Source organism: Odontomachus brunneus, unplaced genomic scaffold (genome assembly GCF_010583005.1).
Source record: "Odontomachus brunneus isolate Ranch 3 - 2012 unplaced genomic scaffold, Obru_v1 Obru_scaffold_109, whole genome shotgun sequence".
In the NCBI taxonomy this organism is placed as follows: domain Eukaryota; kingdom Metazoa; phylum Arthropoda; class Insecta; order Hymenoptera; family Formicidae; genus Odontomachus; species Odontomachus brunneus.
The window spans coordinates 6381-19064 of NW_022639559.1; positions in this window are offsets into that span (position 1 = coordinate 6381).

Genomic DNA, 12684 nt, shown 5'->3' on the forward strand with positions numbered 1-12684 from the left:
CGCCCAGTTGCCAGAAAGATGGCAAAAAGTTGTAGAAAGTGATGGAAAATACTTTCATTGAAATAATTTAAATAAATTTTTTACAATAAATGCTTTTTCTCAGTATTTTTTGGGCGGAAACTAAGTTAAGGTCCTAATATTATAGCTCGGTCGAAGCGCGTACACGGCAAGCAGCTGTATACGCGTATCCCCTCCTGCGCGCCGCTGTCGAGCCGCCGCTCACGGACTCGGTCGCTCGCTGTGTGCGTGGCCTACGTCATGCTGTAAGCGGAGTAAAACTGTGCACACTGTATGCGACGCCAAGCTCCGAGGAATGCAACGTTGCCACATCCGCAAAGCATGGTCACGAACGAAAAAGCAAAAGCCACACTTATTTTTGTTGATTAATCATACCCTAATAACATACGATCAATTTCGCTGAGACTGAAATATGTACTTCTGTAAATATTCAAATAATTTTGCCCAAATTTTCGTATTAATCCTTATTGTAGATCATTTGCAGTTGACAAATGCGCGTTTACGTGTTACTTTTTGTATGTCAGCAATATGTAAGATATCGAGAAAAAGAGTAAACTGTAAGCGGTAATTTCTCGGAAACTATACGGTTAATCGAACCTATATTTAACACACATACGTATTAATACCTAAATTAATTTTGTCACAAGTTTCAAGAAGATCTGTGTCTTCACTGTTTTCGACCAAACTACCTTAATGTAACTAAAAAAATGTTTTTTAAAAATATATTGAAATAATACATATATCCTGACTTTTATTCAGATCACTGAAATATATAGGGTGTCTGACTCATACTATACCAGAGATAATATATAGTTAGAATAGGTCGGGGTGAGTAATGGAATTGCTGTCTTTTTTTAAACAACCACGAAAAATTTCGAGTTATTAAATAAAATAGATGGGTTAACCAGAGCCAGCAATGCCGCAGACGGGATATACGGCTCGTCGCGGCCGGCGAAGAAAATGGACGATTGCTCGCGGGTCTATCACGCAGTGTCAGATGTAAGATGTAGTCCCCACTTCTGGGTCTATGAGATAGACCCGTATGTCCCGCATGCGGCGTTGCTGGCTCTGATTAGCCCATCTATTTTATGCATACGTGTACGTTTCTTTCATAACATACTTATAAATGTTATAGGCAAACGGTTCTCTTATTTCAATAATTATCAAAATATTATATTGATTATCGATGTAATATTAAAAAACGCACGCCAAGTGCTTTTTGTGTAAATTATTGTAATTTTTATCAACATTATTGTAAGTTATTATACTTTTTTTCAACATTATTGTATTTCTCTAATTATTTTATTTTTTATTTAATAATATGTTACTAATATATTAATAATATATTTAATTTATAAATATATTATATAGCCAAAACCACATATGTTTATAAAAGTAAAAATTGAAATGATTAATCATTTGTCTTTGGCGTAAACCTCTTGATATTACTTTTGTAGAGAGTATAAAATTGTCTGGTACTTTTCAATATAATATTTGCGAGAATATAATTGATCTGAATAAGATGGTTTTAATAATATTTTTTCAAATATCTTTTAGCTGAACTTTTGTTGTAATTTATTTATAACGATCTTTTTTGTAATGACAAATAATGCTAACACGCGTACACTTGAATTCTTTATATTTTTCTTAAAAAAGTATCTTTTTTTTTAAAAAAAGTATGATAGGAACACATACACACAGGGCGAGCAGTGTGTGTGTGTATGTATATGCGTGTGTATGCAACTGAACGTAACACACGGCAGCAGCTAACTGACTGACACTACGGGATAGTTATTTATCTAACTTTTTAAAATTTCCAAAATGCATTAAAATCGTGTATTACATTGAGAAATTCATACAAATACATGTTGACATTTTGGAACCTATGTTACGTTCAGTTACGTTATGTTTAGTTGCATACATACACACACACATATACACACTGCCCGCCCGGGCGGGCTCGCAGTGTGTATAGTCAGCAAAAAAAAAGAGTTGTCATAAGTTCTGCAATGAATTTTAGAACAAACTATTAGTTTCCGAGATGTGAGGATCCCTGCTCACACACACAGATAAAGCTGCGCAGTACATTTTATGCCAATTTCGGCTGTCACGAGTGACAGTTCGTCAGCATGTTATGTCAAGAGGTTAATTTACGTAAAAGATTAATTACGTCAAGAAGTTAATTTACGGTATTATATTTATATTGTTTAATGTTGCTTGTACAGTGATATTTTCAGAGAAGAGATAAGGATATCACATCAGATAAGTATCGTTGAATATATAAAAATATACCTAAAGAATAAAGAATTCAAATGCTTTGTGTCGTTTTTAATCTTTGCAGTTATAGATCTAATAGTTATGAAAGAGAAGACGAAGAGAAGAAGGAGGACAGAGAACGAGAATAGGAAATAGAGAGCAGACAGATGGAAAAGAAGAGGAGACCGAAGTAGACAAAAAGAATGTATGAGTGAGTAGCCAACATCGGTGCATCATTGTATACTTTTCTCTGTATACTTTTCCAATTGAAAAAATATTAAAAGAAAAAAGAAAATTGAAAAAGTATTAAGAGAAAAGTAGAGAGAGAGAGAGAGAGAGAAACAAAAAATAGAAACCAATATTTTTTTTATAGAACAATATTTTTTTATTAAAACAACAAATTAACAACTAAATTAACAATTAAATTATTAAATTAATAATTAAATATTATATATTTCAAAGAAATCCATGTCAATCAGTTGAGACTTGGAGAAGCTGTGCAAGAAGGTGTATTTCGCCCAGGACAGCACTGCTTTTACAATGAAGATCCACAAGTGATTCTTGATCTAAAACGGTTTGATGGCCACGCCAATTGGAAAAATATACAGAGAAAAGTGTGCAATGATGCACCGATGTTAGCTTATTCACTCATACATTCTTTTTGTCTACTTCAGTCTCCTCTTCTTCTCCATCTGTCTGCGCTCTATTTCCTATTATCATTCTTTGTCCTCCTTCTTCTCTTCTTTTTCTCTTCTATAATTATTAGACTTATAACTGCAAAGATTAAAAACGACACAAAGCATTTGAATTCTTTATTTTTTAGATATATTTTTATATATTCAACGATACTTATCTGACATGTTATCCTTATCTCTTCTCTGGAAATATCACGGCACAAGCAACATTAAACAATATAAATATAATACTGTGTAATATCGTAAATTAACTTCTTAATGTAATTAACCTTTTACGTAAATTAACCTCTTGACATAACATGCTAACGAACTGTCGCTTGTGACAGCCGAAATCGGCACGAAATGTATTGCGTAGCTTTATCTATGTGTGTGAGCAGGGATTCTCACATCTCGGAAACTAGTGGTTTGTTCTAAAATTCATTACAAAACTTGTGACAACCTTTTTTTTGCTGACTATACATGTGTCCAAAAATTACATTCATTTTATGCAATTTCTTTTAATAACTTTTTAACGAACAATGAGCTAAAACCTTCAGAAGGTCATTCAGAAGAACGACCTCTATAATATATGTCAAGGTCAAAGTCATTGGAGCAACTTCTCCTGAATAGGAGTTTTACCATAACTTCTTTTGTTAATAACTTTTTAACAAACAATGAGCGGCGGCTAAAACCTTTTGAATGTTACTCAAAATGAAGACTTTGACAACCTTGATATGTGAAGGTCATTGTCCTCGGAAGGTGGTCTGTTTTTTTCAATATTTACCAAAATTTTTTATATGATCTCTATTTTCTAAGATATTTACTGAAATTATCTACAAAATTATTGGTTTTAATAATTTTTTATTGAATTGATATCACGAATTGTATCAACTTTATTGAAAAATAGCAAGAGATAAAAGTTATTTATTTTCTTCTTGTAGAGCTCTGAGAATTTTTTTTAGAATTTTCTAATTAACTTTTTAGTATTGCATTTTCTTGCATTTTCTTGAAGTGCCAAAGGGCTTATAAAAAATTCTGAAAAAATTCTCAGAGTTCTATGAGAAGAAAATAGATAATGTTTATATCTTGTTATTTTTTTGGTAAAATTGATAGAATTCGAGTAAAAAATTATTGAAACCAATAATACTTTTTTTTAAACCAATAATACTTTTTTTAAACCAATAATTTTGTAGATATTTTCCATAAATATTTTAGAAAACAGAGGTCGTATAAAAATTTTTTCCAAACAAAAGTTATTTGTTTCTTCACGTAGAATAAAATTCGGTAATAAAAAAGTATATGTTTCTGTTTAAAAAGCAAAGTTAATCTCGATCTGACCTTGGGGACACCATCCAAGATTAAAGCATTGGTACTTTTTTATGTCCTCCATCGAACCATATAACTTTTGTTTGAAACATTTTTCTCTAAAATGTCGCGTTTACGAAAAAATTGAGTGGTCTGGATAGTCTGGGACACTCTGTATACAGGGTGACCCATTTTAATCTATAATTCCGAATATCTCCTAAACTACCCGTTCTACGGGAAAATAGTTGCAACAAAAAATGTTCAGGACAGAAGGGTTCACAAATCTGTGCTAATGACCTTGACCTTGAAATGACCTTTCAAGATTATTTGAAGGTCAAGGTCTTTTTTCAATGGGAACCTCTATTTTTGACCCCGGATTTGGAAAGAACAGGAAATTTTACCTTCAAAATGATATTTTGAAAATTTTTTATATGACCTTCAAAGATCAAATAAAGCTCAAATGTCTAAAAATGGCTGTAGAGCTGTTTTTCTGAGTGATTATGGTTTTTTAGGATTGACAAACGTTGGAGGAACTTTAAAAAGTAAGTGTGATACGCTATGACCTTCTTGACCTTTAAGTTAACTATGAAGGTCATTTGAAGGTCGAGGTGATTATTTGAAATAGGAATCCCTATTTTTGACGTTGGATTTGAAAAAGCAGGAAATTAACGTCCACGTCGTTGTTTCTGGGTAACGCCAAAAGTAAGAAGAATATCTTACTCCAATGAGCGTGCAAGAAAGCGATTTTCACCTTGTGTGCTGGATTTCACACGAGCGATGAAAATCGCGAAGACGTGTCTTTACTCACGTTAATTTCCTGTTTTTTCAAATCCAACGTCAAAAATAGGGATTCCTATTTCAAATAATCACCTTGATCTTCAAATGACCTTCATAGTTAACTTAAAGGTCAAGAAGGTCATAGAGTATCACACTTACTTTTTAAAGTTCCTCCAACGCTTGTCAATCCTAAAAAACCATAATCACTCAGAAAAACAGCTCTACAGCCATTTTTAGACATTTGACCTTTATTTGACCTTTGAAGGTCATATAAAAAATTTTCAAAATATCATTTTGAAGGTAAAATTTCCTGTTCTTTCCAAATCCGGGGTCAAAAATAGAGGTTCCCATTGAAAAAAGACCTTGACCTTCAAATAATCTTGAAAGGTCATTTCAAGGTCAAGGTCATTAGCACAGATTTGTGAACCCTTCTGTCCTGAACATTTTTTGTTGCAACTATTTTCCCGTAGAACGGGTAGTTTAGGAGATATTCGGAATTATAGATTAAAATGGGTCACCCTGTATATGAGGCATTCTTTGTCAAACGGACCACCTTCCTGCCCAAAAATTCATATAAACTGATTAAGTTTATAGCTAAAATTGTAGGTAAAGATGTCTATTTTTATTTGCCATCTGGCTTTTTTGAAAATTCAACATGGCGCGCCTAATATGGTGGATGGCGGTAATGAAACACAATTTTGAAAATCTGTAATCTTTGATAATACTGTTAACAGCGATTTAATTTTTTCGAGAATAAGTTTATCAGTGTTTCTTGGATCGGCGATTACGAATATGAAGTTAGATATTTAAGATTCAATATGGCGGATTTAATATGGCGGGCCGAAATATGGAAAATTTTAAATTTCCTTAAAATTGGTATACAGGTGTTTTCGGAATCGCTGATTACGAATCCAATATCAAATTTTTGAAACAAAAATGACGGATCGAGTATGGCGGCTTGAAATTTAAAAAAAATTTTTAATTTTTCATGAAAATAGTATATGAGAGTTTTTAAGGTCGCTGATTACGAATTTGCTGTGAGATTTAAAAAATTCAAAACGGCAGATTCAATATGGAGGTCAAAAATTTTGTAAATATTTGAAAATTCCCGGCCCGCCATATTGGATCCATTATTTAAAATTTTGAAAAGCTGACAGTGCATTTGCAATCACCAATCTAAAAAAACCTTCATATATCAATTTTCATAAAAATAGAAAATTTTTTCATTTTTTGTCCGCCATTTTGAGTTTTGAAAGGAGCGGTATCAATAAGGCTGTTTTTTGGCCCACATTAGAATCATTTCAAATCATTTGAGCCGGAATGCATCTGGCTATCATAAAATTTGGCAATTTCCTTGTTGCCAAGGCAACTCTCCGATAAGGCTAAGCAATATTATGAAAGAGCAGAGAAGACCGCCCGCAACAAAATTCTTCCTCCGGTTTCTCGCCCGCGACGTGCGTACCTGCCGCACATCCCGCGTGTAACTATCAGTATCAGGAGTTAATAAATAAACTAAGTGATACAATAAAGTGTATTTTATTCCTCCTACGACTACAAACACTGGTCACCTCACCGCCACACACCCTGCCGCGCCCGCAACATCGATTTCGAATCTTTTCTCTCGCGCCCCAGCAACAAGGGCCACGACTTTGCCATCACATTGAAATCGAACTCCATATTAATTGGTACATTTTATTTTCATCAAGTATGCAAGCAATAATGTTTAGAAGAAATTGGACGATGAAACTGTATTTTAATGTTGATTTGGAGAATTCAAGATATTTAGAAGATATGATAAATATTGCGAAGAGGAGCTATTTTTTACCTCCTGTAAAACTTGCGACGTCTTTTCTTATTATTACTTATTAATACTTGAGGCGGACTGTCCGCCGTGTCGACAAATTTCCGCGGTCCCCCGTTTGCGACTTTAAAGAACGAATGCTAAATTGGGCACTAGGTGCGGTAAGGCTGCACCTCCTCACCAACGATAACCACAAAACAAGGTACGGTACTTTTCTTTGTCGCAAAACCGGGAACCCCACGGGACCGGTGCTCTACTTTTATTTATAGTCGAAGATGGGAGTGGGTTGGTCGGAAATGAATCGTGAACTCAACTCAATATCTTTGGTAGCAATTCTTATTTATTTCTTTGGACCGCTCTTATTCCGATATTCTAGATAATGACAGGGACGATAGTCGCGGTCTTCGAGCCGTTCGCTAAACGATACTCCGACGTTCTCACGAGGCGAGATTTGGATGTTGCGGCGTAATATCTTTTACGTGGCGTGGCCACTCCTCGGCTAGGACGGTATGAACGCGTTACATACAAAACGGTACTGTCGGCAGCGATATTACACGATTCGGCGATACGGTATCTGTCACTCTCCGGACACGAATCTCTCGAATTTTCGGTCGTCTCCTTTTCTCCGTTTTCGCCATCTCTCTCCCTCCCTTCTCTCTCTCTCTCTCTCTCTCTCTCTACGTCGCTCAGTTACTGGAATTGTTCTTTGTAACCGAGGAGCTCTTTATTTAGGCTGACTTCAATGTGTTCAGTTGTCGTCGCGGTACCCGACCTCGCGGTGTTTATTTTGTTGGCCGTCAGCTGTTCGTCTCTGGCGTTTGGTTCGGTCGGTTTTCCTCGCGATTTTCCTCTCGCGTCTCTCCTCGACATATCTCGCCGTGAAGCTGGAAAAATAAACACCGCGAGCGGCAACCGAAATCAAGACGACAACGATTCCTTATTTCGGTAGAATTGAGTTAAAATCCCCTATCTGAGTGCCCTTTAACCATATCTGTCGGCGAGGGCTGTGCCGTAGGCTTGTTCCCCCTGGTCCCTCGTCCTTCTGGCTTTTTTTTCCTCCAGGTCGGCGAGGTAAGCTTGGCGCACACTTTTTGAGGGACCAGACCACTCTTCGAATGTCTTGTTTCCCTAACCTTCTTTAATTTTCTCCAAATATATTCCGATTTCGCGTTCACTAGACGGTATCCGCTACACGGAACGTTGAGCGCACGCAAAACTGGAAGAGCGGAGTCGCGCTCCTTGCGACAGACGCCTTTCGAGGCCGCCACGTCACAAACTTAAAAAGCCGGGAGGTTTTTAATTCTGCCAGTTCTATCTAATCTAATTAGATAGCACTTCGTCTTTCCCTGATTCGGACCAACCTGAAATGTTTTCAGCTGCATTTTCAACATATTATGTGTACTGCTGACATGGTCTTTACTTTAACTGTTCACAATGTCTCAAATATCCTTGATACCATAGAACTGATGCTACCTGCGCACAATAACCGGCCGTTCTAGCGCCTACTTTGCATTGGAAGTACCATAATGTAATTGAATTGATGCCTTCACTATATTCTATCTACAAGTTATACATCTTTGATGAGGTGTGACGCGATTGTAGTTGAAGGCGAATGATATTTCTCTCTTGCCTGTAGGTGAAAAGTTGGTATCATCATCAGCCATGTGCCGCTCTGTATAACAGAGTCGCGGCGACGGCGCAAAGCAGCCCGACAGGTCGTCAGGTCTGCGAGTATCGCGGCGCCTAGGACATGGCCACGCGACGTACTTTGCTTGTACGGAACACAGAGAAATATGCGATCTCTCACAGAGACTCGCGTAAGAACGATGAAGATTTTCTAGTAAAGAATCAGCGAAAACAAGGAGACTGATTGACACGGAGCGTCCGACGGCTCCAGAGGAAACCAATATTTCGGACTTAGCCGACTTAGATTGGAGCACTCCGACTCCGGAAATATATGAGCGCGAGGGCTCTACAAAAAGAATCGGTATAAGATTGATGTATCAAAGATGAGCGTTATGCCTCAAACTTGCAAAACAGATGTCTTAAGATTGTATTCAGGCAAACCTTAAGATACAAAAACGCAACAGATAATAGGAAAATAACCAAGCTCTTGTGTTTGCATACAAAATAAACGAACTCTCTATGCAAGATGAGCTTGCGATAATCACCGTGTTCAAGACGGTCAGAAAGCAAAATGCTGCTCGGAGTGTGCCCTAAAATCACTGGCTGAACGAAATTTTAAAAGCGAGAGAGCGAAAATAAGCCTATCGGCCGTGAGATGGCCTCATGCGGCACCTCATGCCGCAGAGCGCGAGGTTCCGGCGTCCCCCACTCGGCGCCCAAAACCGCACGAGTTTCATCATCTAACTTATAAGTACATTATTATACTAATATTATTTATACTAATATTATTATACTTAATATAATTACATTAATAATTACATTATTGCTTGCATATTTGGTGAAAATAAAATGTACTGATTAATATGAAACTCGATTTCAATGCGATGACAAAGAGGTAAAATAATCGCTTTGATATTATTTTATGCACTAAATATATGAGTAGTTTTGAAAGTATGGTGATGATGACTCATTGATAACAAAGTGAAATGAAGCAGACATTGCAACTATGTGTGATATCTATATAAATCTGATATCTAAGAGTGCATCAGTCTCATTACTTGAACAACAAACGGTTCTAGTGGGTTATGAATTCCATCGAGAAAAATAAAATAGCACAGTTTGAAGTGATTCTGATGTGGGCTAAAAAACGGCCTTATTGACACCCCTCCTTTGACAGCATAGTCAACAATACAAAAAAACCCCTGAATACCAATTTTCACATAAATACGAATTATTTATGTTTTTTCTTAATTTTTTATAATTAATTTCTGGGTTATTATTGCGAATATCGTAAAACTGTATAGCACTTTTATGTTCATCTCAACCCATTCTACATTCGCAAAAAATATGCGAAGGAAAGTCTGAGACATCCAGCATAATGTCGGAATCGGTTTGCCGGTGTCCGGAGTTCGGACTATTGGTGTAAGAGGTTGAGAAAGAGTGGGTGTGCGTGTATGGAAGCGAGATGACTTGGTTTTACGAAAAAATTGGATAGTCCGGGTGATTTGGGACACCAATTCATATAGACTGATTCATATAGACTGATATTCATATAGACTGCTTAAGTTTTTTCATAGCTAAAATTGTATTGGGTGTACAACTTAGTTCGGCCCGTTTTCAAAAGATGGCTCTAGATGCTATAAATGGTTGACGGCGACAGCTGATTTTTGCTGTATCGTGAAGTGTCAACATCTGTCAACCAAATATTGTTTACAAGCTTTTGAGTTTTGCACAACAAGTTTAATTTTTACTGCGTTGAAAATGTCGAGTTTCGTTCCAAATAAGCACCATTTGCGGGAAGTTTTGATTTTCTGTTTCAATTGGAAGAAAAGTGCAGCTGAAGCGCATCGAATGCTTGTGGAAGTTTATGGTGAATCTGCACCGTCGGATAAATCTTGCAGAGAATGGTTTCGACGATTTCAAAGTGGTGATTTTAGTGTTGAAGACAAAGAGCGTTCGGGTCAACCGAAAAAGTTTGAAGATGAAGAATTAGAAACATTACTCGATCAAGATTCGTGTCAAACGCAAAAAGAGCTCGCAAGAACATTGGAAGTTACTCAACAAGCTATTTCGAAACGACTCAAAGCCGCGGGATACATCCAAAAGCAAGGAAATTGGGTCCCATACGAATTGAAACCGAGAGATATCGAACGACGATTTTGCATGTCCGAAATGTTGCTTGAACGGTACAAAAAGAAGTCTTTTCTGCATCGAATCATTACCGGGGACGAAAAATGGATTCACTACGACAACCCGAAACGCAAAAAATCGTATGTAAAGCCCGGCCAACCGGGAACATCAACGCCGAAGCCGAATATCCATGATGCCAAGGTAATGCTCTGTATTTGGTGGGAGCAGAAGGGTATAATCCACTATGAGCTGCTAAAACCTGGTCAAACCATCACGGGAGACTTCTACAGGCGACAATTGATCCGTTTAAAGCGAGCTATAGCCGAAAAACGTCCAGAATATGCGACCAGACACGAGTCCATAATCTTTCACCATGACAACGCTCGGCCTCATGTTGCTGTTCCGGTTAAAAACTATTTGGAAAATAGCGGATGGGAAGTTCTGGCTCACCCGCCTTATAGCCCAGACCTTGCCCCTTCCGACTACCATTTGTTTCGATCGATGCAGAACGCTTTGACTGGAATACACTTCACTTCAGAACAGGGTATCAAAAATTGGCTCGATTCATTCTTGGCTTCAAAAGATGAACGCTTCTTCCGCGACGGAATCCATAAATTGCCAGAAAGATGGGAAAAAGTAGTGGCTAGCGATGGACAATACTTTCAATAATGTATTAATTCATTTTATCATTCAAATAAATGCGTTTTTCAAGCAAAAAAACGGACCGAATTAAGTTGTACACCCAGGTAAAGATGTCTATTTTTATTTGTCATCTGATTTTTTTGAAAATTCAACATGGCGCGTCTAATACGAATCGAGGTAATAAAACACAATTTTGGAAATCTATAATTTGATAATATTGTTTGTGATCTTTGATAATACTGTCAGCAGTGATTTAATTTTCAAGAGAATAAGTTTATCAATGTTTCTTGGATTGCTGCCTTTGCGAGCAACCTTTGACTTTGAGAGACTGACAGCTGTACTACTTGGTACAATAATATTGCTTCTTTCCGTAGTCGCCGTGCGCTCGGGATCGCGTCAGAGATGTCGCTTCCGGACGGCATCTCTGAGCGTTATCTAGGGAGAGAAGAGTGTCGTGAGCGTGGAGCGTCAGGTAGCTCAGTGGTTTAGAGCAGTCGCTCGGCAAGCGAAAGACCCGGATTCGAGTCGCGGCCTAGCAAATCGCACTCTCGATATTTTTCTCTCTCTGGAATGAAAAGATACGCAGATCTTGAACGCACGGCGTCCTGCCACCATCTGGTCCTGCTACGTCTTCCTCCTTCTATAGTGGATCTCCTATGGCGCATTGCGTCCAAGTACTCGGGGGCTGCCAAAAAATTGGTGTCAACCCCAGGGCTTATTTATATTATTTGCACCGGATGAGGAGGGGAAACGATGGAGACGGGCATACATGGACAGTAGGTCTTAAAGGATAGCAACTTTTGACTTTGAGAGACTGACAGCTGTACCACTTGGTACAGTAATATTGCTTCTTTCTATAGTTGCCGTGCGCTTTGAGCGCACGGCATCTTTGAGCGTTATCTGGATGGGAAGAGGAGAGTGTCGTGAGCGTGGAGCGTCAGGTAACTCAGTGGTTTAGAGCAGTCGCCCGGCAAGCGAAAGATTTGGGTTTGAGTCGCGGTCTAGTCCGCGAGTCGAGTCCGCAAACCGCACTCTCAATATTTTTCTCTCTCTGGAACGAAAAGATACGCAGACTTCGAACGCACGGCGTTATGCACGGTCACCTAGTACGCCCTTATCTTTTTATGGTTTATTTGATATGATAGTTTATTTGAATTGAGGTGTTATTTATTAGGACCTTAACTTAGTTTCCGCCCGCAAACGTTATATGGCAATGCAAACAGTTCTAGTAGTCATTACTAACGAAACAGGTAGTTTGTGATTAATTTCGACATTTCTCGATAACATTCAGTCAGCATACACAATTATTTTCCTAAACAACAATTTCTTTTGCTTTGTGAAAAATGGAACGCGATAAAGTGTTTTTTCGACATGTGCTTTTGCACTATTTTGATTTGAAAAAAAGTGTAGCAGAAGTTCATCGATTACTTGAAGAAGGTTATGGTGATCGAGCTC